The sequence below is a fragment of the Erinaceus europaeus genome, chromosome 20 (assembly GCF_950295315.1).
Source record: "Erinaceus europaeus chromosome 20, mEriEur2.1, whole genome shotgun sequence".
Classification (NCBI taxonomy): Eukaryota; Metazoa; Chordata; class Mammalia; order Eulipotyphla; family Erinaceidae; genus Erinaceus; species Erinaceus europaeus.
In genome coordinates, this window is record NC_080181.1 from 50,577,974 (window position 1) to 50,605,284 (window position 27,311).

Consider the following 27,311-nt stretch of genomic DNA (forward strand, 5'->3'; position numbering starts at 1 on the left):
GTAGAAGGGCACCAAACTTGTGTCTCTGAGACTCCAGAAGCCCCAGGTACAATCCCTGGCACTGCAGATGCCAGAGGTGAGTAGTGCTCCTTCACAAGAAATAAATTCTGTCTTTTTTTTTCCCTCCATGGTTATTGCTGGGGCTCAGTGCCTGTATCATGAACCCACTGCTCCTGGAGACTATTTCCCCCCCATTTTGTTGCCCTTGTTGTTTTATCGTTGTTGTGGTTGTTACTGTTATTGTTATTGATGCCGTTGTTGTTGGATAGGACAGAGAGAAATAGAGGAGGGGAAGACAGAGAGGGGGAGAGAAAGATAGACACCTGCAGACCTGCTTCACCGCCTGTGAAGCGACTCCCCTGCAGGTGGGGAGTCGGGGTCTCAAACCAGAATCCTTACGCCGGTCCTTGCACTTTGCACCACTTGCATTTAACCCACTGTGCTACTGCACAGCCCCCAGAAATAAATTATTTCTTAAAGGGATCTTTGGTTTGTTGTTTGAGTTTTTTGTTTTTTTTTTTTTTTGGTTCTAGCTTTCTGGTTATTTCAATTAAAAAAAAAAAGAGTGAAAAAAGGATCTATAACTGCAGGAAACACCAGGCTCTGCACATCTTACATCACCCCACTGTCTAATGCATACACAGGAAATAAGACCATAGAAAATTTACACTTTCTGCACAAAAAAACCTTTACTTCACTAATAATCTAGATCAACAAAAAGACACCAATGCCAGGAACAGTCACTTTCCTGATGTCCCTGCCAACATATTTTCTCAGTCTAAATTACATTAGGCAACTTGTTATAAGGACTTGCTCATCTGTCTGAAAGGTGACCCACATCCTTAGAACAAAATTAAATACATCACTCTCAATAAAAGTAGTTATTCATAGGGGCAGGCAGCGGAACGCACAGTTTAACATGTGCAAGGAGCCAGATTGAAACCCCCAGCCACCTCTGATAGGGGGCTAAGCTTCATCAGCAGTGGAGCAATGCTATAAGTGCTTCTTTTTCTCCTTGTCTCCATCAAAAGGGGGGAGTGGGGAGACCTGCTGGAAGCAGTGGCGCCAACATAGAGAGGCACTGGGCCCCATTGATAACCCTTCTGGCAAAAAAAAAAGTTATTCATTCAACAGATACGTGGAGAGGGTTGAGAGGAAAAGGATACATATGTATTTTCATCTTAATGTATATTGAGAATTATTATGGACTTGGAGTGTGCCCCACCCCCAAAAAATAAATCAAAACAATTGAACAAACAAAAGCCCCATAAAACTTCTCATGGGGGGTTTGGGTGGTAGCGCAGCGGGTTGAGCATATGTGGTGCAAAGCGCAAGGATGGGCTTAAGGATCCTGGTTCCAGCCCCCGGCTCCCCACCTGCAGGGGAGTCGTTTCACAAGAGGTGAAGCAGGTCTGCAGGTGTCTGTCTTTCTCTCCCCCTCTCTGTCTTCCCCTCCTCTCTCCATTTCTCTCTGTCCTATCCAACAACAAATGACATCAACAATAACAATAACCACAACGAGGCCACGACAAGGGCAACAAAAAGGGAAAAAAATGGCCTCTACGAGCAGTGGATTCATGGTGCAGGCACTGAGCCCTAGCAATAACCCAGGAGGCAAAAAAAAAAAAAAAAAAAAAAAAAAACTTCTCATAGGACACGTGAGAAAAGAAAAGTCATCCCTGAGAAAAGCGAGAGAGGTGAATCCAGGCGTAGAGTCTGAAGGTCATGACAGAGCTGCCAAAGAACATATGGCCACCCCCTCCCTCTCCAACATGCACACATTGTGAAGTGATTTTGATTCCAGCCCTCTCAAATGTGTTTTATTCCTCCTGTCTACTAAACACAACTGACTGGCTATGCAATAGCTAAACCTGCCTGGCTTCAGGACAGCATCCAGTAAAGAGCTGGTCCAATCTTCCCCCTGGTTCTTCTTTACAAAACCCTTCTCAATTTCTTCCTATGCCAGAGCACCCTAGAATTGCTTGTGAAGAATTCTCTCTCCTTACTCTAGTACACAACATGGATTTTCCTTCCTTTTCTCTTAGCTGATGACTCTTGCTCTGGATAAGGCAGATTCTCCAGAAAGGTCAGTGAGCTCCTCATAATATACAACATACCCAACATCCTCAGGGGGAGGGGGGGCACTCTCTTTCCATATCACTACATACTTTCATGACTTCCATGTATGTTCTTGAAGTTTATGATGTAAATGGGATGGATCACTGTTCTGAAAAAACAGGTGCAAATAAAGCAAATTACTATAAATATAATAATTTGTGTCACACAGTGATAAATGCAAGGGTAAAAATATAAACAAAACACTTAAAAATCAACAGTTTACTTTCTAGTCATCTATATCAAAATAGATGGTAATACCAAAAATCTCAATGTTAGATTAGAAAGCCCTTTCTGCACTAGAAACAGCAACAAGAAGTATTCGTTTTCCTTTCTCTTTTAGAATTCCAAAGTACCTGGCTGACTATGCCTGGAACTGAGGATGCTTCCTACAATGTCTGAAATATTTCTATCAATAGTCCTGACTCACCTAATCATAACACCAAGGAAATTCATGAGTAGCTAGCTATAGGATCAAAATGTTAGGGACTATTTTTAGGTACTAATCAATGTTATCTACTCAATGTTGTCTTTAGAAAAAAAGAAAGAAGGGCTGAGGAGATAGCATAATGAATATGCAAACCACTTTCATGCCTGTCAATCACCTGCACCACCATAAGCCAGAGATGAATAGTGCTGCGCTAAAAGAGAAGAAGAGAAAGAGAAAGAGGAGGGGAGGGAGAGGAGATGAAGGAGGAGAAGGAGGAGGAGGAAGAATAATCATCATCATCATGCCCATAAATACTAACTTTTGCCAAGCATGAAATTTCTGTCATAGAACTTTCTTCAAAACAATGCATCTTTTAAAATATTTGAGGTTAAATTCATCTGAAAACATCAAGCTTTAGAGAAATAACACAAGATTATTTACATCTCAGTCTATGTAACAGAGCTTGAAATCCTTTGAGCTAAAGTCACTAATCATACAAAGTTATTCTCAGAGGGCCAGGCAGCAGCGCATGAGTTAGCACACATAGTGCAAAGCACAAGGGTACCAATTTGAGTCCCTGGCTCCCCACCTGCAGGGGGGCTCGCTTCACAAGCAGTGAAGCAGGTCTACAGGTGCCTATCTTTCTTTCCCCCTCTATCTTCCCCTCCTCTCTCACTCTCTGTCCTATCCAACAACAGCGACAACAACAATGGGATGACTGCCAGGAGCATTGGGTTCATACTGCAGGCACTGAGCCCAAGCAATAACCCTGGACACACACACACACACACACACACAAAAGGCTGTGCTCCATCAGAAATTTTACTCTAATAAGAGACAAAACTGTTTCCCTTCATTTGATAGGATTTATCAGAATACGAAGTCAGTGTTCCCTTAACATTTGTACATGTGGCCTTCTTTGATCTCAATTTCACCCAAGTATGAAATAATAACTTTAGTAAAATAAGAACTGGCCACATATATCAATCTTCCAAACCAAGTAATAACAGTAATTTTTTATTACATGGTGAATGAGAAAGTAATATAAGGAACTAATTTTTGCCTAGGAATTTTCTGAATCCTCAGAAATTGGTAAATTACAACTAAATGTGAGAAGTCAAAGGTTAGACATACTAACCAAATTGTCAAGTAATAAGTGAAGAGTCACAGCTGAAATCAGTTTCTCCCTAACCACAAAATCTAGACTTAGACTTTAGATTATCTTGCCTTCCTATCTGGGGATCCCTAAATCTCTCATCTAGGGAAGTCTTCCATAATTCTAAAATATGAATTTAAAGACCCAAATGGATCTGTGAGTGATTTTACAATTATTGATATATTAGAGGTGGAAATAATACAGAATATTATAAAAGTTAACTAAAAGGGGACTGGGCGGTAGTGCAGCAGGTTAAGTGCACATGGCACAAAGTGCAAGGACCCGCATAAGGATCCCAGTTCGAGCCCCCGGCTCCCCACCTGCAGGGGAGTTGCTTCACAGGTGGTGAAGCAGGTCTGCAGGTGTCTTTTTCTCCCCCTCTTTGTCTTCCTCTCCTCTCTTGATTTGTCTCTGTTCTATCCAACAACAATAATAGTAACAACACCGATAAACAACATAGAAGGGCAACAAGGGGGGAAAGGTGGCCTCCAGAAGCAATGGATTTGTAGTGTAGGCACTAAGCCCCAGCAATAACCCTGGAGGCAAAAAAAAAAAAAAAAAAAGTTAACAAAAAAAAAAAAAGTGATGGTGTAAAAGGCTGCAATAAAGACAGAACAGAAAAATTAATAAAAGGTATTCAAAGATATCTGTCCTGCTACCCACCATTCTCCCTTTCTGTCCCTGCATGCATGTACAACCTTGATATAAACAGCTTGGAATCTGAGTCACTGAAGGCAAAAGTAAACATTGTGCTCCAGAGCTGTGCTAAAAGCAGATGTTGCTTTCAGCCTACCAACGAACTATATATCAACAACTGATTTTTTTTCTTTCCTTTTTTTTTTTTTTTCTGTTCCAGGGTTAACGCTGGGGCTCTGTGACTGCAGTAAGAATCCACTGCTCCTGGAGGTAATTTTCTCCATTTTATGGGCCTTGTTGTTATTATTATTGTCATCATTGCTGTTGTTGTTGAATAGGACAGAGAGAAATCGAGAGAGGAGGGGAAGATAGAGGGGGGGGAAGCAAGACACCTGCAGACCTGCTTCACCTCTTGTGAAGCAAACCCCTGGAGGTGAGGAACCAGGGGCTCAAACTGGGATTCATTAACCCCCTCCATAAAAGAAAAAGATAAAAAGATGAAGACTGACTGTGATGCTGAATGATGTCATCTACTGACTGTGGGCAGGGGTGAGGTGATAGTTTTAATGACTGATGTTTCCAGATGGTCAGCAGGTATTCAATGGGAATGCCAAGGGTCACAGGAAAATAGCCAGAGCCATTCACAGAAGATATGGTGAATCCCAGTTGGAAGGACTAAAAGGTTTTCAAAACTGAACCAGACCAGAGTACAACAGAATATTCATATTTGAAGTTTTGGGGAAAAACCCTGGGGTAAAAACCAGGAAGACAGGAACCCTCTACCACCTACCCAAGCTACTGTGTAAAGAGAATAAATAGGATTAAGGACCAATCACAGGAATCACTGACGTTTTAGTGGCAGCACAGAGGAAAGAAAATACAGTGACAGTTGAGGAGGACTGGCCAGGGAGGAAAGAGGGCAGAACGGAGGAAGTGGGGAGAGGAAGTTTCAAAAAGGTAGTAAGCAACCATTTCAAGTCCTGGAGAGAAATCAATTGCACCCGTCATTTCTGTCCATTGGTGTTAAGATGGAAGAGACCCTGGGAAACCAAGAGGCAGAGCTGGAAAGACAGAGAAGTAAGACATTTTTAAAAAGCTCCCTTTCAAGCAGCTTTACTGTGAAGAGTGGACAGATACTCTTTGATTATGTGCAAGAAACTGATAAATAAAGGCATTATGCTCTACTGGGAGGTATGGGTTAAATGCTAATATTCAGACTCGTAGGCAAATTGTGTATAAAATCAAGTCAAGTGGAAGCTGTACATACACAGGGTTCAAGTCTAAACGCAGAGCCAGGAGGAAAATCACAATGGCCTCCACTCTTCTACATGCCCATGTTCACGTCTGATTTTGAAGGTAAGCAAACCTACCCAGCTTGAAGAGATGCTGAGTTATAGTTCAGCCTCAGGTCCCTTATTGAGAACTTTCAACTTAAAGTAGATTTATGCTATTGAGGCTAGTTAACTTTCAAGACATAAAAAACTAAATTAATAGCCTGTAAACCAAAGGTACACATGACAAATTATGGCCTATTTTTGTCCTCACTGTAGCATCATGACTATAATAAGCCACTTTTAGAGATCTAACTAGCATCTGTCAGGCAGACCAGAAAGTCAAGTAACTAATTAGGACAGAGACATGGCTTGAATCCAGGTCTTCTGATTCTACAGGTAATTTTCTTTTAATAATAATCCAAAAGGTTGTGTCTCACACCTCCCATAAACTTTACAGAAAGTATTTATATCAACATCATTAATCATTAGGGAAGTACTAATAAGAACCACAATGAGATACCACTGGAACAGCCACTATTAAGAATAAGAGCGGGGGGAGTCGCGTGGTAGTGCAGCAGGTTAAGTGCAGGAAGCACAAGGACCAGCTGAAGGATCCTGGTTTGAGCCCCTGGGTCCCCACCTGCAGGGGGAGTCGCTTCACAGGCGGTGAAGCAGGTCTGCAGGTGTCTTTCTCTTCCCTTCTCTGTCTTCCCCTCCTCTCTCCATTTCTCTCTTTCCTATCCAACAATGACAACATCAATAACAACAATAATAACTACAACAACAATAAAAAAAAAAAACAAGAGCAACAAAAGGGAAAATAAATAAATATTAAAAAATTAAAAAAGAATAAGAGCAGGAGGCCTGGCAGTAGCACACGGATTAAGTGCACATGGTGTGAAGCACAAGGACAGGTGTAAGCATTTGGGTTCAAGCCTGGGCTCTGAGCCCACCTGTGTGTGTGTGGGGGGTAGCTTCACCCTTGCCTTTGCCCCTCCCCTCCGTGTGAAATTTTCTATCGGCCAGTAATCACAAGTAAAGAAAAGAACGGCTTGCACAGTGTGCACAGAGTAAAAACAAGATTAGTTTACAGATACAAGTGCACTGTGAACAGGAAATTTAGCATAGAGTGTGAATATTTCAGTGATGTCTATGCAGAGATAAGCACACATCATGAAAAGCAAAAGGAGTCACTAATCTTCATTAATGTAGCCATTAAGTATTAATTCTGTGATGCTATACTGCCACCTGGAAAAATAATTTATGATATAACTTTAAATAGAAAGCACACAAGCTCCAAAATGGTACTGAAACCGTTTGTTTGTAACTCTGTAGTATCATGTCTCAGGTATAAACAAGACTGAAAGGAAACATAGACACCTTGCTAAAGACTTCTCTCTTTCTCTCTCTCTCTCTCTCCCCCTCTCCCCCTTTCCCTCCCGTGTGTGTGTGTGTGTGTGTGTGTGTGTGTGTGTGTGTGTGTGTGTGTGTGTGTGTGTATGTTATTGCCACTGAGGTTATTTCTGGAGTATGACAAATTGACCACTCCAGACAACCAGGTTTTGGGTTTTTTTTTTTTGACAGAGACAGAGACAGAAAAATCGAGAGAGAGGGAGTAGGATAAAGAGGTGCAGCAAAAGAGAGATAGCTTCAGCACTGTCACAGCTTCCCTCCCTGCAGGTGCAGACCAGGGGCTTGAATCCTTGTCCCTGTGTGTGTGTGAGCTCTACCAGGTGCACCACTACCAGGCCCCTAAGCTGATTATTCCAGAACAGAAAATATATGCTCTAAAGTCTTAATTTTAAATTTGTTACTTCTTTTAGTACTGACATAATACTATTTGTGTAATAAACACATATAGAAATAAAAATCATCTGTGCAATGACGTTTTGCGCACATGTGCACTATCTGCCAACATAAAGGCCGAGGCCAAGTCTTAAATAGAGTGGTGGTCTGAGGAAGATGGGTCCTGAAATTGGTGCAACTTGGAACATTCCTACTCATGACCACAGAATGGGAGCTCGGACCTACAGGGATGCAAAGATTACACAGGCTCCTATGCTGAATATGGGCCCCAGATCAAATATGGGACTTACAGTCAACAATATTTATACACTTTTCCCATATTAGGGAGCTACTCTCTTCCCTGATCCAGTTTTCTAGCCCTTTTTCCAGCCATGATATCATCTCCCCAGACAATAACTTGGGTCCACCTGCATATCAGATGGTAGGCTCAGGCAAAAACTAGTAAAGTCATGGGCCCCTTGGAATATACCTAAAATAGACCTACTAGCTATTTCCAAAACAAATCTTCAACTGCAATATTCCAGCCTTTAGGTTCATGATTAGTCAACCATTTTTTCAGCTTTATATGGTAACTCTTTTTTCAGCCACCAGGTTCCAGATGCTACCATGATGCCAGCCTGACTTCCTTGGGCAGACAACCCCACCAATGTGTCCTGGAGCCCCACCTCCCCAGAGCCCTGACCCACTACGGAAAAAGAGAGACAGGTTTGGAGTATGGATCAACCTGCCAACGCCCAGGTTCAGAGGGGAAGCAATTACAGAAGCCAGACCTTCCACCTTCTGCACCCCATAATGATACTGGATCCATATTCCCAGAGGGACAAAGAATAGGAAAGCTATCAGGGGAGGGAAGGGATATGGAGTTCTGGTGGTGGGAACTGTGTGGAACTATGCTCCTCTTATCCTATGGTCTTGTCAATGTTTCCATGTTATAAATAAATAAATAAATAAATCCATACCATTCCCCCACCAAAAAAAATAGAGTGGTGGTGGTGTTCCTACCTAGTTGATTGCACATGTTACAATGCACAAGGACCCAAGTTCAAACCCCCCCATAGGAGGAAAGCTTTGCGAGTGGTGATGCAGTGCTGCAGGTGTCTCTGTCTCTCTCCCTATCCACCACTCTCTTCCCTCTCAATTTCTGCTGTCTCTATCCAATAAATAAATAAATAAAGATAATTTTAAAAATTATAAAAAGGAAAAGAGAATTGAAGATATCTGCCTCATCCATGTGTCTATATTCTGCACTTAGAACAAAACTTTACCACAGGTGAGACCTCCAAACAGCACTCACAAGGAGTGATTTATGAGTCATCTCAACAATTATCCAAATATTGGAAGCTGAGGAGGTAAACTGCTACAAATGAATTAAATCACACACACACACACACACACACACACACACACCCACACACACACACACACACCTTGAGAGTGAGTTAATATATTTTTTAAAGATTTTATTTATTTATTCATGAAAAAGACAGGAGACAGAGAAAGAACCAGACATCACTCTGGTACATGTGCTGTCAGGGATCGAACTCAGGACCTCATGCTTGACAGCCACCTCCCAGATCACAAGAGTGAGTTAATATTTTTAAGGATAGGTTAAGTAGTGACTCACCAGGTGGAGAGTGGACCTGGGTTCAATCCCCTAGTCCCCACTAGGGGTGAGGAGGGATGAGTTTCATGAGTGGTGAAGCAGTGCTACAGGCTGAGGTCGAGGTCAAGGTCAAGGTCAATGTCGAGGTCAGTGGGCCTCTCTCTCTCTCTCTCTCTCCCTTAATCAGAATGAAAAATAAATTCTCTCTAGGAATGGTGGAGTCATTGTGCAGGCTCAGTGGTAAAAGAAAAATTAGATTAAATTAAAAAGAGATTAATGGGTATTTCCTACACTCCAAGGAAATATGGTTGATTTAAAAGAATATGATTCTTTAAACTTGTCAGTGATGCACTCAAATAACCTTTTCTCAGATCACAGAATTTCTGATTTCAAAATACCCAAAGGGATTAATTCACCCTCAGAACGTAGCTGGTGCACATCAGTATTTATAAGGCATTCCATTATAGCAGCATCTCTCAAATGAAAAGGCCAAGAGAACTATTATCAATATTAAAACCATCTCTCTTGTAAAAAGGCTGCATTGATCTTCCCCCACTCTGATTCCATCAAAGCCACTGTCAACTCGATGAAGTGGACAACATCAAATAGCAGTCCAGACTGATAATTCCCAAATGGACTCCCAACTTTGTAGTCTCTTATCTCTTGTACTTTGCAACTTGTTCTAGCAGTCCAGGAAGAACCTAGAGCTGTCTGAAATACCCCAACAAATCTTCCACAAGTTAATGTGTCACATGTAAGCTTCCTAACATAAAGCAACCAGTTTTGTTACTATTTGATAAGACAGAGAGGAATTCAGAGAGGAGGAGAAAACAGAGAAGGAGAGACACCTGCAGATCTGCTTCACCATTCACGAAGCTTCCCTCCTGCAGATGGGGCACAGGGGAGTCAAACCCAGGTCCTTGCTCGTGGCAATGTGTGTGCTCAACTGGATCCACCTCCACCCCCACAATCAGTAAGTTCTAAGGAGAAACGTAAACATGGTACATCATAATTTCTTAAAAGTAAAAATGGGGGAGGGTAGTAGAGCAGCGGGTTAAGCACACAGACCAGCATATGGGTCCCGGTTCAAGCCCAGGCTCCCCACCTGCAGGGGGTTACTTTATAAGGGTGAAGCAGGTCTGCAGGTATCTTTCTCCTTCTCTTCTCTCCCCCTCTCCATCTTCCCCTCCTCTCCCAATTTCTCTCTGTCCTATCCAACAACAGCAGCAAAAATAACAAGAGCAACAAAATGGAAAAAATGGCCACCAGGAGCAGTGGATTTGTAGTGCAGGCACTGAGCCCCAGCAATAACCCTGGAGGAAGAAAAAAATCAAAAATGCTGCTGCACAGATATGTTATCCTTAGTCTTCCTTCCTGAGACATTCCCTGTAGTCTTAACAGACAAACAACAGACAGGTAATGGTCATTGCACTTCACAGTAGCCAAAATATGGACTCAACCTAAATATTTATGTGCAGCTGATTAGACAGAAAAGTTGTAGGAGAGATACTCAATGGAGCATTACTTGTCCATTAAAAAGATGGAACTGCATTTTTCAGGACAAAATGAGTGGAACTATACATGATTATGCTGATAGGTAAATTCAAATTAAAAAATCAATGTCCTAAGCACCAAATTCCTGGATGGTTTGGGGGGTTGAGTTTTCGGATGTAGCTTTGGAGGCTTCACAAAACACGGGGAAGGGGGGATGAGAAAGTCAGATATCTTTTCTGGAACCTAGAAATGAGAAGATTTTCTGGCTTTCAATCTGGTGATCAGGTTCATTCACTACACCACTGTGTTTCATTATTAAATAACATAATTTTAAAATCAGAAAAATTATATTCATTACTGATGGAAATGCACATATTGGCATGGCACACAAGAATAAGCAATAAACTAGTGAGGTATGATCCTAGAGTTCTTAATAATAAGGATGTGAATTAACACAGGGCTGGAAGGTAGAGAAACAGCTAGTAAGGCAACTAAAGACAAATCTGTTCTTAATGGCCAGGGTCACAGCTCCATGCTCAAACTAGTCAGTAGAAAACTTGGTTTAGGTTCCATGTGGTGTACTGCACCAAAGCAAAGGACTCTGGGAAAAGAGGAGAAGGAAGGCAGCTGGGTGGACTTTGGAATCCGGGTACATGATGGTGGAAAAAAACTTAAGTTGAAGAGCTGGATGGAAGCACAGTAGGCTAAGTGCACATAGTGCAAGGTGCAATGACCCAAGCAAGGATCCTGGTTCAAGCCCCACTCCCCACTTCACAGGCGGTGAAGCAGGTCTGCAGGTGTCTATCTTTCTCTCCCCCTCTCTGTCTTCCCTTCCTCTCTCCATTTCTCTCTGTCCTAACAATGATGACGACATCAATAACAACAATAACTACAACAACAATAAAAACAAGGGCAACAAAAGGGAAAATAAATAAGTAAAATTAAAAAAAAAAACCTAAGTTGGGGGTGAGAGTGTTTTGCAAATACCTATCATGGTGAGATAAAAAATTATATCCATGTGTCAACAGCTGTACTGCAATCCATTTAATCCCTCAATATAATTTTTAAGAAAGGAATAAATTTAAAAAAACACTGGTTAGAGGCCTTATCACACAAATGGTTCACAATGTTTAAAAACAATTCATCATGCACCTTCACAGTTCTGACACGCCTTGTGGATCAAATATTAACAAAGGAAACTTCCTGAGAATTCTAGTTCTCAATTCTTTCTAAAGATCCATGGCTTAGTGCCAGCTCATGGGACACTTCCTGCTAGGAAAGAGATCTGGCAAAGGTGAGAAACCTACTCATTCAGACAGGACTAAAGTGCTGAGTACTGCTTCTGCCAACAATTTCTAGAAGATTGAAAGCACAATGCTATGTTAGGGAGAAGTATGGTAAACAAATCTAAAAAGATATAAGATGATGGAGGTGGGAGCTCTGATACAGGTCCCCCATGGAGGTCAGGATACAGAGAAGGTGGAAACAACTGACTAGAGAGTCTCTTCCAGAAACAGTAGATGTTCCCATGAAGTATGCTGATGTATGTAGGACAAAGAGTCACACACATATTTTACCCAGCCCACTTTATCACTAATTGACTATGTGAGGATAATCAACACTGCAGCATCTCTGAGTCCTAGATTATTCATGAGGGGGCTCAAGAGGTAGGAGAGCTGGCCCTAAGGGTGATTTCCAGAACTGGGAAGCTACTCAGTGGGAAAGCACTGGACTTTCCCGCTTAAGGACACAGGTTTGGTCCACAGCACTACATATGGCAGAGCTAAAAAAGTATTGTAGCTCTCTCCTCTCCTTCTCATAAAAATAATAGTTAGGGGCTGGGCGGTAGCACAGTGGGTTAAGTGCACATGACGCTAAGCACAAGGACCAGCATAAGGATCCTGGTTCGAGACCCTGGCTCCCCACCTGCAGAGGGTCACTTCACATCTTTCTATCCCCCTCACTGTCTTCTCTTCCTCTCTCGACTCCTCTCTGTCCTATCCAACAACAGCAGCAATGGCAACAATAACAACAAAAGCAACAAAATGGGGAAAATAACCTCCAGTAGCAGTGGATTCTAGTGCAGGTGTGAGCCCCAGCAATAACCCTGGAGGTAAAATAATAATAATAATAACAACAACAACAACAATAGTTAGATGATGGCAAAGGAGCACCTAGTGGGGGTTGTATTGTTATGTGGAAATGTTATGCATGTACAAACTATTGTATTTTACTGTTGACTGTAAACCATTAATCCCCCAATAAAGAAATTTAAAAATAATAGTTAATAAACAACTCTTTTTAAAAGTTCCTTTCCAGGGAGCCTGCCATGGTGCACCTGGAAAAGTGTATATGCTACAATGTACAAGCAACCAGGTTCAACTCCTGGGCCCTACCTGCAGGGGAGGAGCTTCATGAGTAGTGAAGCAGTGATGCAGGTGTCTCTTTTTCTCTCTATCTCCACCTCCTATTCTACTTCTACCCCAACTTCTCTGATCTCCATCAATAAAAGGTGGGGAGAGGGAAGGTCACTGGGAACAGCAGATTTGTCATGCAGTATCATAAAATAAATCTAGTATCAATAAAAAGTGAATCAATGAATAATAAAAAGCACATTTCCAGACTACAAACCAAGGTAACTAAGCTAAATGTGTGACGGTGTATATATAACATATGCATCTCCTTTCTTTTAGATAGAGACAGAGAAGGTAGAGAGTATGAAATCTCTCCCTCCCCCCCGTGTGTGTGTGTGTGTGTGTGTGTGTACCTTTTTTACATGAAGCAATATTACTATAGCAGTAACTTTGGTTACTGTAGTCCAAGCAATATATTGTTCTTTATTGACATACTCTCTAAGCCCTAAGGCTAAACCTCAATGGGGTTCTATTCTAAAAATAGGCCCCCCTGTCACCACTGAAAGAGTGCTGCAAAATGACTTTTTTTTTTCATTTATTTTGAGGTTTTTTTCAGCTTGGTTTGGTTTTGATTTTTCTGTATTGCCACCTCAAATACAACTACATCTCAGCACAGTCAGAGTCTCACAGATAAGTCTCCTTTTTGCTGTCCTTACAAAGTCACAGATCTCTCGTGAAGTCAAAACTCTAAGGAGCTATCCTTGTGTTCAGTTCCTCAAAGGTTTCCATCTATCCATTTCTCCAAATGACCCCTCAGTTCTTTTCCATTTTCCTCCAGGGCTGTTGGTCCAGAGGGCTTTGCCCACCACTGGCGAATTCTGCTCAGCCTTCCTACCCTACCTACCTCTTCCAGCTGCTGCCACAACTCCCTGTGCCCAGTCCATTAACAAATAACCCAGCAATGCACTTTACTGTAGCACCTGTTGAATGGTGTGACCTCCTCTCTCTCCTGCAAGCTCTGAGGGGACAGGGAACTATCTGTTCTGTTTGTGACTCGGACTTTCACACATACCAATAAACAATATATTCTCAATAACTTTTGGAGAAAAATTATTTTCAGCTTTTCTTTTAAGAGAGTCTGATGTGTAATTTTGGTGCTACCAAGCTGCTTATTCATGGAGAGAGGAGGTGACAGGACATAGACCATGTGGTGTTGGGACTTTTTACCTGGGCCACATCCAGCAGATAAAGTATTTCTCTAACCATATTTCAGCTACTCTTTTTTTAATTTTTTCTTTTCTTTTTTTTTTTTTGTCACCAGGGTTAGCACTGTGGCTCAGTGCCTAAACTTCCATTTATCTTGTCCATCTCCAAAACTCTCTCCCTTTACACTGTCTAAACTGGAAGACACTTTGAAGATGGTTAAACCGGGAACAGCTGCTGGCTATGATAACATCACCCCAGAACTCATTCTTAACTTGGGCCCCGCGGCAAAGAAGTGGCTCACTACATTCCTGTCCCACATCTTGGAATCCGAATCTATGCCCAAAATATGGCGTCGTGCGAAGATAATAGCAGTTTTGAAACCAAAGAAAGACCCAACACTGGCCGCCAGCTATAGACCAATTTCTCTCCTCTCCGTGTGTTACAAACTCCTTGAGAGGCTGCTTCTGTCACGTATTTCTCCTCTTACAGAGAAATTCCTATCACCCGCCCAAGCTGGTTTCCGCCCAGAAAGATCTACCTGCGAACAAGTCCTGGCCCTCTCAACTTACATTGAAAATGGATTCCAGAAGAATTTAAAGACGGGTGCTGTCTTTGTTGATCTCATAGCAGCCTATGACACGGTCTGGCACCGTGGTCTCCTAGTCAAGATCTCAGGATGCCTGCCTCCATGAGTGGCCAACACTATATCTTTTCTTTTCCAAAACAGAAGATTCCGGGTGCATCTGGGTGATAAGTCTAGCAGATGGAGACTTGTCTCAAGTGGCTTCCCCCAGGGCTCTGTTCTGGCTCCTACGCTATTTAATATTTACATCAATGACCTTCCAGAAACTTCTTCAAGGAAGTTCATCTACGCCGATGACATCTGCTGTGCAACTCAGGCATCCAAGTTCGACATCCTCGAGGAAACACTCACGAAAGACATGTCTCTGATATCTGATTACTGTAAAAAATGGCGACTAATCCCTAGCACTGCAAAAACGGTATCATCTGTTTTCCATCTACACCATGCCTCGGCCTCGCGTAAGTTTAATGTGCAGCTTGACGATACGAGAATCCGGCATGAAGCCCAGCCAGTCTATCTTGGCGTTACTCTTGATCGCACCCTGGAATTTCACGAACATCTCATAAAAACTGCAGCAAAGGGAGTTGGGCGGTAGCGCAGCGGGTTAAGCGCACATGGCGCGAAGCGCAAGGACCGGCATAAGGATCCCGGTTGGAGCCCCCAGCTCCCCACCTGCAGGGGAGTCGCTTCACAGGCGGTGAAGCAGGTCTGCAGGTGTCTATCTTTCTCTCCCCCTCTCTGTCTTCCCCTCCGCTCTCCGGTTCTCTCTGTCCTATCCAACAACGACGACATAAATAACAACAACAGTAATAACTACAACAATAAAACAACAAGGGCAACAAAATGTAATAAATAAATAAAAAAAAAAAAAAGAAAGAAATTGTCTGCAGCCCAGGAAGTGGCATAGCGGACAAGGCCCTGGATCCTAAAGCCTGAGTACCCGAGTCTGATCCCTGGCATTGAAGGTGCCAGAATGATGCTCTGTTTATCTTCTCACCCCCACCCCACCTCTTTAAATAAATAAATGTTAAAAAAAAAAAAACTGCAGCAAAGGTGGGCGCGAGGAATAACATCATTGCAAGACTGGCCAGCTCCTCATGGGGCGCGAGAGCTTCCACACTACGATCATCATCTCTGGCATTATGCTATTCCACTGCAGAATACTGTGCCCCAGTATGGTTCTGTAGCTCTCATGTCCACTTGGTCAATTCCAAATTATATTCCTCCATGAGGATCATTTCTGGAACCATCCGTTCCACCCCGGTTCCATGGCTGCCAGTTCTTAGCAACATCGCCCCGCCAGATATTCGTTGGGATGCGGCATCATCTAAGTTCATTTCCCACGTCTGCGCTCGACCGGACCTGCCAATATAAGTGGATATCTTCGCCCACCCTGTCCAACACTTGACGTCTCGTCACCCAATCTGGTCCCCTACGCCTACACTGAATTTCTCTGTTCCAGACTCTTGGAAACAGAGTTGGCAGTCAGCTGAGGTAAAGAACAAACACCTCATCACAGACCCCTGCAAGCGTCAACCCGGCTTTGACCTAGCACGTTATGATCAGGCCCTCCTCAATCGCTATCAAACAGGCCATGGCTGGTGCGCCGCTATGTTCCATCGCTGGGGAGCCAGAGAAGACCCGAACTGCCCCTGCGGCTCTAGACAGACTATGACCCACATAGTCAACGACTGCCACCTCTCCAGATTCAAAGGAGGTCTCGAAACTTAACAACAGGCTCAACCTGACGCTGTTGACTGGCTACGGAAGAAGGGCAAACGCTAGAAGAAGAAGAAGTGCCTGCACTATGAATCCACTGCTCCTAGTGGCCTTTTATTTTTTCTTTTTTCCTTTCCTAATTTTTATTTGATAGAACAGAGAGAAACTGAGAAGAGAAGAAGACAGAGAATAGAGAGAGGGAGAAAAAGGCAGATACCTATACCTATACACTTCAATATCTATATCCTGCTTCACTGCTCATGAATTGCCCCCCCCCCCATAGGTAGAGAGCAGAGGCTTGAACCTGGGTCCTTGTGCTTGGCAGTGTGTGCTTAACTGGGTGCACTACCCTTTAATACTTTTTAATCTTGCAGACATGGCCTTTAGCCTGAGCACCCAAGAAAATCTACATATACTATACATAAATCTTGGGGCAGGGAAATAGCTCCACTTGCAGAGCTCATGATTCACCATATGCCAGACCTGGGCTTTAGCTCTAGCACCAGGAATGCCATGGATAGGGCTGTGGTACATAAACGTCTCTCTAGCCATACCTCTCATATGTTTCCTTGTCCCCTAAGGATACAGAATAAAATAGTTGGTCTGGATAGGCCATTCAGTGGTATTACATGTGCTTTAGGCCCTTAGTTCATTCCTCTACACCACATAAAATAAAATTTCAAAAGTGAATCTGGGAATATCCATATCAGTAGCAGCTACAATACAGTATTAACCAATCTCAATCATCTATAAAAATGATATGATTGATTTATGATTGATCAAAAGATAGAGGCCTTTCTTTATGTGTTTATTTTTTATCTGATAGACAGAAATGCAAATAGAGAGGGATGAGCTAGAGAGGGAGAGAGAAAGACATGCCTGCTGCACTGCTTCACAGTTCCTGAAGCTTTGCCCCGCAGATGGGGACCAAGAATTCAAACCTGAGGTCCTTATGGATGTGCGCCACATCCCGGCCCCACTGTGGTGTCTTTCTCTTTTTTCCTCTCTCTCTTTCTCACTGAAGGGAAAAATAAAAGGCAGTCCATAGTAGTGAATGAATATATCTAGAAAACAAAAAACACAAAAGGAGAGATGATGGGAAGCATTTACCTTGTGAGATTGACACCAACTACAATACTGAAAACTAGCTTTCAACAGGCCTTTTGACACTCCCCTGATTCTGCTGGCTCTTGTTTGTTTTCCCACCTTGAGAGCCTCTTCCCAGAGCCCCAACTCGATGAGAACATAGGCCATCAGATAGACTCAAGACTAAGGGAGAGAGGGATCCCAATTGGCCATTTAAAAAATGAGCAGATGTAAACCTTTCTCATCAAATCTTTTTTTCCCATTTTGTTGCCCTTGTTGCACTTTTTGTAGTTGTTGTTATAATTGTTGTCAAGCTGTTGTTGGATAGGACAGAGAGAAATCAAGGAAGAAGGGGAAGACAGAGAGAAAGACATACACCTGCAGACTTGCTTCCCCTCTTGTGAAGCGACCCCCTGCAGATAGAGAGCTGGGGGCTTCAGCCCTGATCCTTATGCCAGCCCTTGCGCTTTGTGCCATATGTGCTTAACCTGCTGCTCTACTGCCTAGCCCCCCTCACCAAATCTTCATCATTCAAAAGAAATGCAATGTCCCCACATTCAGTCTGGTCAACAGAAATGTCCACATTTCCTTCATAACCTGCTTCTCACTCATCCACTCTCCTTGGGAGAATGGATTTTGTAATTGCTGATACTATTCAACCCACTGAATATCAACTGCATTACTCAATGTGCTGAAAAATGGTCAATTAGTCAACAACCACTAAAGACCTGTTTCTTCTTTTTCCAAACCTTTGTAGCCCTCTATCCCAGTTAATGTCCACCTAAAACCTCTTCCTTGGGAATATCCACAGACAATGCCTTTCACAGCATGAGTGTGTTCAATAAATGTTAGATACAGTAACACAAATTATGTATATATTACAAATAACATAAATATCCCTATGAATCTTGCTCTCCTCCTATCTCCAAAAATAATCCTGGGCCCTAGGAGTTCTCTTAAATATGAAGATCAGTAGGTCTCAACTGTTAGATGTACCTGAATTATCTAGAAGACTTCCTAAAACACAGATCACAGTGATCCTGACACAGAACTTCTGATTTGGGGAACTGAGAATGTATAGCACCAATCAGTTAAGTTGTGTGGGCTGATGGTTTGGAAGGACAGGTTGAAAAATACTTGAAGGTGGGGGTTGGGCGGTAACGCAGGTTAAGCACACATGGCACAAAGCGCAAGGACCAGCATAAGGATCCTGGTTCAAGACACTGGCTCCCCACCTGCAGGGGGGTCACTTCACAAGCAGTGGAGGTCTGAAGCTATCTCTCTCCCTCTCCGCCTCGCCTCCCCTCCTCTCTCCACTTTTCTCTGTCTCATCCAACAACATCAACGGCAGCAATAACAATAGCAACACCAATAATGACAACAAGGGCAACAAAATGGGGAAAAAATGCCCTCCAGGCACAGTGGATTCTGCACTGAGCCCTAGCAACAACCCTAGAGGCAAAAAGGAAAGGAAAGAAAAGAAAACAAGTAAATGAGCTAGGAAGACCATTCTGCCTCATCACACAAGTATGAGGTTCTGGGTTTCCTTCCCTAGCAAGGTATTTAAATATATGCATTTGAAGGCTTTACTGCATCCATGTGTGGATCTAAATCCACAAGCTCTCAGGCCCCCCTATGTACCCCAGTATGTGCGCAGTCAGTCCTGGAGTCCTCTATCTACCACTTCATCAGCAATTCCAAACTCAGCTCTAGCAAAGGGAATCTTCCAAGTCTTCTTGTGGGGACAGACAACATGGGGCAGATATCATGACAACAGCTCCATAGAACTTAAGAGATCCTGTGGTCCGGGAGGTGACACAGTGGTAAAGCTTTGGACTCTCAAGCATGAGGTCCCGAGTTCAATCCCTGGCAGCACAAGTGCCAAAGTGATGTCTGGTTCTTTCTCTCTCCTCCTATCTTTCTCATAAATAAATGAAATTAAAAAAAGATAATAACTTAAGAGTTCCTTGATAATCAGAGCCACAATTTGCTTAGTACTTGGAACATAGAAAAGCTTGAGAGAGTAGTGTCTGATAGAATAAAGGCTTGGAAAGCCAAGGACTAAACACATTTCTAGATTAAACTGGAGATTACTTGAGAGCAGGTTACTGGACATGAAGTCCTCAAAAGTCCCCTAGCCCTCCCATACCAGCAACAATCTCTTCTCTGTTCAATGGACCCTGAACCCCTCTGCCTCCAGTGGCAACACTCCCTCACTCACAGAAAGTAATGGAGTGGGAGTCAGGCGGTAGCACAGTGGGTTAAGCTCATGTGGTGCAAAGCGCAAGGATCGGCAGAAGGATCCCAGTTCTAGCTCCCGCTCCCCACCTGTTAGGGGAATCGCTTCACAGGTGGTGAAGCAGGTCTGCAGGTGTCTCTCTTTCTCTCCCTCTCTGGTCAGAAATCCAAGGAGAACGGTGCAAGTGTATGACAGAATCCGTGTTGCGATTGGGAATTATGTTAATTAATGTAACATATAAAATCATGATAATGTTTGACAGTGATGCATGTTTGATTCTAGTAGTATAAATGTGTTAGTCCAAATGATGTATAAAGTTTTATGAATGTGAGAGTTTCTGCTTTTGAAAAATTGCTTGTAATTCCTGACATTCAAAATATTAAACACTCCTTGAGTGAAGTAATTTTGCATTGCAAAATGTTTTAGGATGAACTTTGTTATAGTTTCAAGCCCAATAAAGTTCATCACTTTAATGGATAGCAGTATTTAATTACCAAATGTCTAATACCTAGAAAGCTGTAATTTTATTTATAGAATTATTAGGTTTTTAATCTTTTACTATTTCAATATAAACCATACAGTAGCATGCTGCTTAAACTTTGCAAGTTTTTGAACCAGGATTTCTTACTTATTAAAAAAAAAAAAAGTCTTCTCTTTGATTATTAGTTTATAAGGCATTAAAAGTTCAGTTCATCCAAAACAAAGTACTGTCCCACTACCATTATTGTTGTATATGTTATGTTTTGCCTAAAATTAGTAGTTCTGAGTATGTTAATGTTACTCTTTAATTAATTTTCTACTTTCCAGAATAGCATCTATATTTTCCTTTGGAGGGGTTTTGAAAAAAAATTGTAGTGTATGTCAAATGTACAGTTTAGTACCACACCAGTAGATGTCAGTGTGATGGTTTAGGTTAAGCCTTGTTTAATTAAAAATAATTAAAAAAAAAAAAGTCTTCCCCTTCTCTCTCCATTTCTCTCTATCCTAACAACGACGACATCAATAACAACAACAATAATAACTACAACAACAATGAAAAACAACAAGGACAACAAAAGGTAAAATAAATATTTTTTAAAATTTTAAAAAAAGAAAAGAAAGTAATAGAGTTTCAGGTTCTGCTGGTTGGCAAAGCACCCAGAAGTGCCACCAGCTGCTAAGAGAAGCCTATTATTCTCAGGGAGAAAGGCCAGTCTGCAATCAGGAAGTCCTCTGATGTAAGAGTTTCTGGTCAACTGCCAAAAAAGAAGAGAGCAGCAGAAAGAGATAGAAATCCCCAGCACATCACCGTAATTTCCTTTTCTCATTCTAGAGGAACATTCGCTTTTGTAACTAATTTTATATGACTTTCCTTAATGAGGACCCCCCAAAACTGTTTACTTTTCAGGTCTCAGAAAATCTAGATGTGTCCCATGGCCCACTCTTGGCATTTCTGGGAATTTCTCTAATTCATCATCCATGCTGGAGCTTCATAAGAACAACTTAACCAAGCCCAGCACACCTTTATAAACACCTTCTAGGCAGGACTTTAATTGCTTGTAAAGAAAAGAACAAGGTGTCATATTAGTTCTACAGACAAATGAAGACAGAGGGGAAAAAAATCTGCCAGGCACCATCCAGGCAGAACATCTTATTTGATCTTTCCAATATTCCAACCTAGGAAATAGGCATTTCTTTAACAGCAAACAAGTATTTTTCAGTAAGAAAAGGAAAAATGTAAAACCCTTTAATCTATGTTTGTAGTCGCCAACAATTTTAAGAAATATCTTAATAAAATGAGTACTGTCAGAAAACATGATTTGAAATTCTAAGCACTATCTTATTCCCCTTTTTAAACTTAAAAAAATATTTTATTTCTTATTGAATAGAAAGAATGCAAGAGAGATAGAGGAGATAGAGAAGGAAAGAAAGAGACACCAGCAGCACTGCTTCAACACTCGTGAAACTTCTCCCCCTCCTATACCCAATAACTCTTATTTGAAAGAAAATCACTTTCTCACTTTCGTGGTTTCCACTTAAAGAAATGATCAGTTGTGATGCTATGGATCATGTACTCAAAGGTCAAATTCAGAATTTCAGAATTCCTTCCCAAACAAGTGTATTATAGTAATAGAGGTAGATTCTAGGAAAATTAGTTATATCTTGTAGAATAACTGTTAGTTATACTTCCATATGATTATAGATTTACAGGTAGTACAAAATCCTCAGGATGACAATGAACTCTATTCACCTGGAAAATATGAAAGGAAATCAAGCTGAACTGTGTTCAAAGTCATGAATGATATGAAAATTAAGTGTTAATTCAGTGTAGAATGCAAAAAGACAAGTGATGCTTTATCAAATTCCATCCACTCTAATGAATTAGATCCTTTGAGATAGGTTAAGACACATTATAAGTTTTATATGTTAAAAATATCTTCATATTCTTGCTCCAGATTGGCCATAATTTAAAACTACACAGGAACAAAAATAGCCTTCATTTTACTCATGACAGCTACTGTAATTATCAGGAGAGGGACTGTTCTGAATTTAAGTGGATTCTTATTTCCAGTAAATCTACTTCATTTACATTACTCGTTCTGACTTCAGTTTGGGACAATGACATTGCATGGGTTCTACACTTGAAAATATCTCCCATCTGCAGCCCAAGAGATGACACAGTGGACTCTCAAGCATATGCCTGAGTGATGTTCTGGTTCTCCCCCCTCAAAAACAATAAAGAAATAAATCTTTAAAAACACGCGCCCTTGGGAGTTGGGCAGTAGTGCAGCGGGTTAAGCACACATGGCACTAAGTTCAAGGACCAGCATAAGGATCCCAGTTCGAGCCCTGGCCCCCCACCTGCAGGGGGGGTGCTTCATAGGTTGTGAAGCAGGTCTCCAGGTGTCTATCTTTCTCTCTCCCTCTGTTTTCCCCTCCTCTCTCCATTTCTCTCTGTCCTATCCAACAATGACATCAATGACAAGAATAATAATCACGACAATGATAAAACAACAAGAGCAACAAAAGGGGGGGGAAAGCCTCCAGGAGCAGTGGATTCAAGGAGCCCCAGCAATAACCCTGGAGGCAAAAAAAAAATACACCCCATTCAATTCCCATATACCTTCAACAAATCACTGAATCCCATCCTATCACTATTTTTCACCTATGCAGGTGGAGTTAAGTATTTGAATATTTTCATATGCTTGTATATTTCATGTAACTAAATAAGGTACCCAGCATGATATGACACAGTTGGTTCTGAATCACCTTATTTTTAAGGATGGCTCTAAGAATCCTTGTCACTTTGGATGACAGACAAAACTGATGAGAGAAATTCTGCAAAGACCTACATTCTCCCCGTGTTCAAATGCTCATTACTAGAAATTTAAAGAGGTACCACAGAAGCAAAAGTCATAATGTGCCTTGGCCTCTCTCTGAATGAGCACCCCAAAATGCCAGAAAGCACACTAAGCTGGCACCCAGGAGGTCGCCTTGGCATGGACCTACAGCCAATTTTTGTTGACCTGAAAAACTGCTAATTGAAGTCAAATAAATACCAACAGAAAGCATAACCCATTCACCTGTTTGCATCCAGTGAGTCTTCATGACAGGTCTCCAGGAGGCCCTGAAGCTGTGAGTGACTGGAAATGTACTATGCCAGTGAGTTCTCAAGAATACACCCAGGTCACAAGGCGTGACATAAGACAAGCCCCAAACCTGTTTAGGGAAACTCTGCCTTTTGTAAAAGCCCTTCAACACACCATTTGCTTACCAAATAGCAAGCCTGGAAGCGATTGCTTCTCAAGTATAAAGCTACCACTTCATGGTTTTCATTGTTTTTAAATGTGACCAGACACTCTGTAACCTAAGCAATAGCCTAAATATAGATTTTTGTTTTTATTTTTGTTTCTTTTTCCACCAGAGCACTACTCAGATCTGGCTTATAGTGGTCCTGGGGATTGAACCTGTGTTAGGAGTTTCAAGCATGAGAGACTCCTTACATAACCATTATGCAATCTACCTCCGTCCTGTCCCTGAATATAGTTTTCAAAAGTTGACTTTTTCACCCAAGAGAGGGGACAAGTGCTGCAGAGAAAGTGCCAGAGGTAGCAGAGATCTGCGCCCCGGAATGAGTGCATTTTAAGGCGCAAAGACATCGCTGGACTGGTGCCCTGCCCTAAAGACCCCAAAACCCCTGCCTCGTGTTCTCCCCACACCTTTCCAACCTCTGAGCCAGCAGTCCACGTGTGGTAACTCCAGAAAACCCCCTTTCCTGAGTACTCGGGGGGGGCCCCCGTTCCCCACAGAGGCTGAGAGCCGAGCAGCTGCCAGCCCTAGAACAGAGCAGCCCGGGAGCCCGTGCTCGGCCAGCGCACGCCACCAGGCACTACTCTTACCTGTCCAGGGAGGTGTTCCGGGGGCTGCCGAGCACCCCTCGCCAGCGCGAGACCAGCCGAGGTCGCCACCGCCGCTCGCAGGCGCAAGGAGCAGGCTGGACGCCTTGGGCGCGGGGGCGGGGGCGGCACCGACAGCCCCGCGACTTCCTCGGCCCCGCCCGCGCGAGCCCCGCCTTCCCCGGGAGTAGGCGGTCGCGCGTCACCTCGGAGCCTCAGACCCCCTGGGCGGTGGAGTACCGCTGGGTAATGCTGGGGCTGGCGCTGCGGGCAAGAAATGGCTGGTCACCTAGTCTGGGTTAGCTCGGGACAAGGAAGACCTTTACCCCAGACCAGGGGAGTTGATTGAGCTCGCGGTGTGGTGCAGAGTGAAGAAAGAAGACAAGTGCAAAGCGAAAATCACTTAGTGCCTTGTCTTCCCTCATACTCGCCTAGATCCCGTTGATCACCTGAGCACCCAGGAGAGGATTGTCTCCGATTTTTGTACCCTGACCCTGGCAAGTGGTACGTACCTTGGCTGACAAACCCTTTAAAACGGTGCCAATTTTACTGTCCACTGTAAAACATTAATTCCCCCAAAAAGAAATAATAAAACAATAAAAAAAAAAAAACGGTGCCAAGTGTGTACTGGTGAGCGAATGCACAGAATCCCACTATCATGCAGAAACTCATGTACCTGCTCAGAAAACTGCCTGGATACTCACTTTAAAAAAGTCATTATTGCCAGGCTTCCCTGGATTGAAGACCCCACCAATGTGTCCTGGAGCTCAGCTTCCCCAGAGACCCACCCTACTAGGGAAAGAGAGAGGCAGACTGGGAGTATGGACCGACCAGTCAACGCCCATGTTCAGCGGGGAAGCAATGACAGAAGCCAGACCTTCTACCTTCTGCAACCCTCAATGACCCTGGGTCCATGCTCCCAGAGGGACAGAGAATGGGAAAGCTATCAGGGGAGGGGGTGGGATATGGAGATTGGGTGGTGGGAATTGTGTGGAGTTGTACCCCTCCTACCCTATGGTTTTGTTAATTAATCCTTTCTTAAATAAAAAAAAATAATAATAAAAGCCATTATTAATTTGTTGGTTTTTTTTATTTTATGTGTTTTTTACTTGTTTTAAATCAAAGCACTGCTCAGATCTGGCTTCTGGTGGTGCTCAGTATTGAACCTTGGATCTTTGGTGCCTGGGGCATGAAAGTCTTTTTGCTTAATCATTATGTTAATTCCCCAGCCCCTTTCAGACACTTTTAAAAGATACTTAGGTGCCCTGAAGTCTGACACTAAGGTGTTCAGTAATTACTTGCCCTTTTTGTGCCTCTAATTTGCATTTCCTTCCTCCTCCTTCCCCCACCCCACACCCTATAAATTTGCATTGTTTACTTTTCACCTCTCCCTTCAGGTTCTTTCCCAGTGGATCCACTTGCCAGGTGGTGGGTGGATCAGAAGCAGGTATGGAGGATGACCCCTGCCTGGGGAGGACAGAAACTCCCCAGTGCACACACCCCACCCCCACAAAGCAATTTGGGGATTGTATGCAAGGGATCTGGAAACAAGCTGGGTGTGAGGCTGACCAGTATTCTGTAAATGGTTGGTCATAGGCTAACTGTGACCCACAGGAGCTTAAATGGTATAACTGATGCTTAAGAGTTGCTGCTCCAGACTCGGAGAGGCCTCACATCAATCAAATCCTGGCTCAATGTCTAGTGGTGTAAATCTGTGAGTTCAGTTCAGTTTTAAATTTCAACTTTTCTTTTTAGCAGATTTGGAATCAAGTTAACAGCTATTACACAGTTTCTAGGAAATGACTAAATGACTTTTCTAATGTGTTTGCTACAGTGTCTGAATATAGTAAGGACTAACATAAAGGCTGGATAAGGATAATTATAACAATAAGGTGAAATGGAGAGTGCTGGGAAATTAGAAAGCATGAGAACTGCGGAGAAAATGATAGAGACACAGCTGCAATACTGTCATGAAGGGCATACTTACAAATAATAACTTCGAGATGAATATACTGGTCACCAGTTCTATGCTAGGAATAGCTTGTAATCAGGTTTTCACAGGGTTGTACGGTATTTCATAATATCTCTAGTACAAGAAAAAAGGGGGGGGGGGAACATGAGACCCATTAAATAACCAGCCTAAAGCTACAAATGAAGATTACTGGCAGGGTCACAGGTACCTAAGGCCAGTGGCTAATCTAGCTGAGCTTCTCTTGCTTTACCTGAAGACTACACTCAGAGGTAATAGAAGTGCCAAAGGAAGAAAGGGAAGAAAGCAAGATGAGATAATAAGCAGCCTTAGCTTTAAGTTGAATCTAATAGTAAGTGAACCACACTAAAAGCTTTTTGCTTCTAACTCTTGCCACAATGGAGTTCCTGTTCTGTGGTTTCTGAAGCCCAACCGCAAGTTGAAAATGACTAACAGAATTTTTTTTTTAATTTCAATCATTAAATGCTACAGAAAGTGAAACATCAAAGGACACAGACATCTAAGGTCATAACTCCTACTTTTCACAACAATGCACTCCTCTGTCCAATTTCCTTGATTTTTTTTTTTTGTCCAAACATGTTACCTGTCTCTTTTCTCTCTCTCACTCTCTCTTTTCTTTTTTTTTTTTCTTTGCCTCCAGGGTTATCACTGGGGCTAGGTGCCTGCACTATAAATCCACTGCTCCTGAAGGCTATTTTTTCCCCTTTCGTTGACCTTGTTTATCCTTGTCATTGTTATTATTGTTGTTGTTGCTGTCATTGTTGTTGGATAGGACAGAGAAAAATCAAGAGAGGCGGGGAAGACAGAAAAGGGGAGAGAAAGATAGACACCTGCAGACCTGCTTCACAGCCTGTGAAGTGACCCCCTGCATGTGGGGGGACTGGGGCTCAAAACCCAGATCCCTGTGCTGGTCCTTGAACTTTGCACCATGTGTGCTTAACCACTGCATTACCACCCAACCCTGTTTCTTTCTGATACATTTCACCCAGCAAATATTGCTGTTTTATTCAGTTTAATTTCAATCTATAACCACAGGAACATTTAGAACAGCAGTGAAACTCCTTTCTGTATTGGTAAATTTCCCATACATTGTTGTTACTTGAATTTCTTGATTTAAACAGGTCTTGAGCCACCTCTTCTACTCTAGGCACTGAATGATATCACAAACATTATGTTTCTACAAAAAGAAAAGTCTCAGGGGGCCAGGTAGTGGTGCACCTGGTTGAGTGTACATTACAACGCTC

The 27,311-nt window shown here is 42.6% G+C and overlaps 1 protein-coding gene across 4 annotated transcripts in view; it reads right to left on the reverse strand.

The window, feature by feature from the left end:
* MCTP2 (multiple C2 and transmembrane domain containing 2) overlaps window positions 1–25,099 on the reverse strand; it is a 228,140-nt gene extending 203,041 nt beyond the window's left edge. For 2 of the 4 annotated variants that reach the window (XM_060179344.1, XM_007518040.3), the window contains exon 1: window positions 24,081–25,096. The gene's annotated coding sequence lies outside the window, so the exon portion shown is untranslated. Of the gene's footprint in view, window positions 1–2,168; window positions 2,228–24,080 lie in introns of all 4 variants that reach the window. The other 2 variants (XM_060179343.1, XR_009546603.1) reach the window with 2 other exon arrangements.
* Between the last annotated feature and the right edge of the window lie 2,212 nt (window positions 25,100–27,311).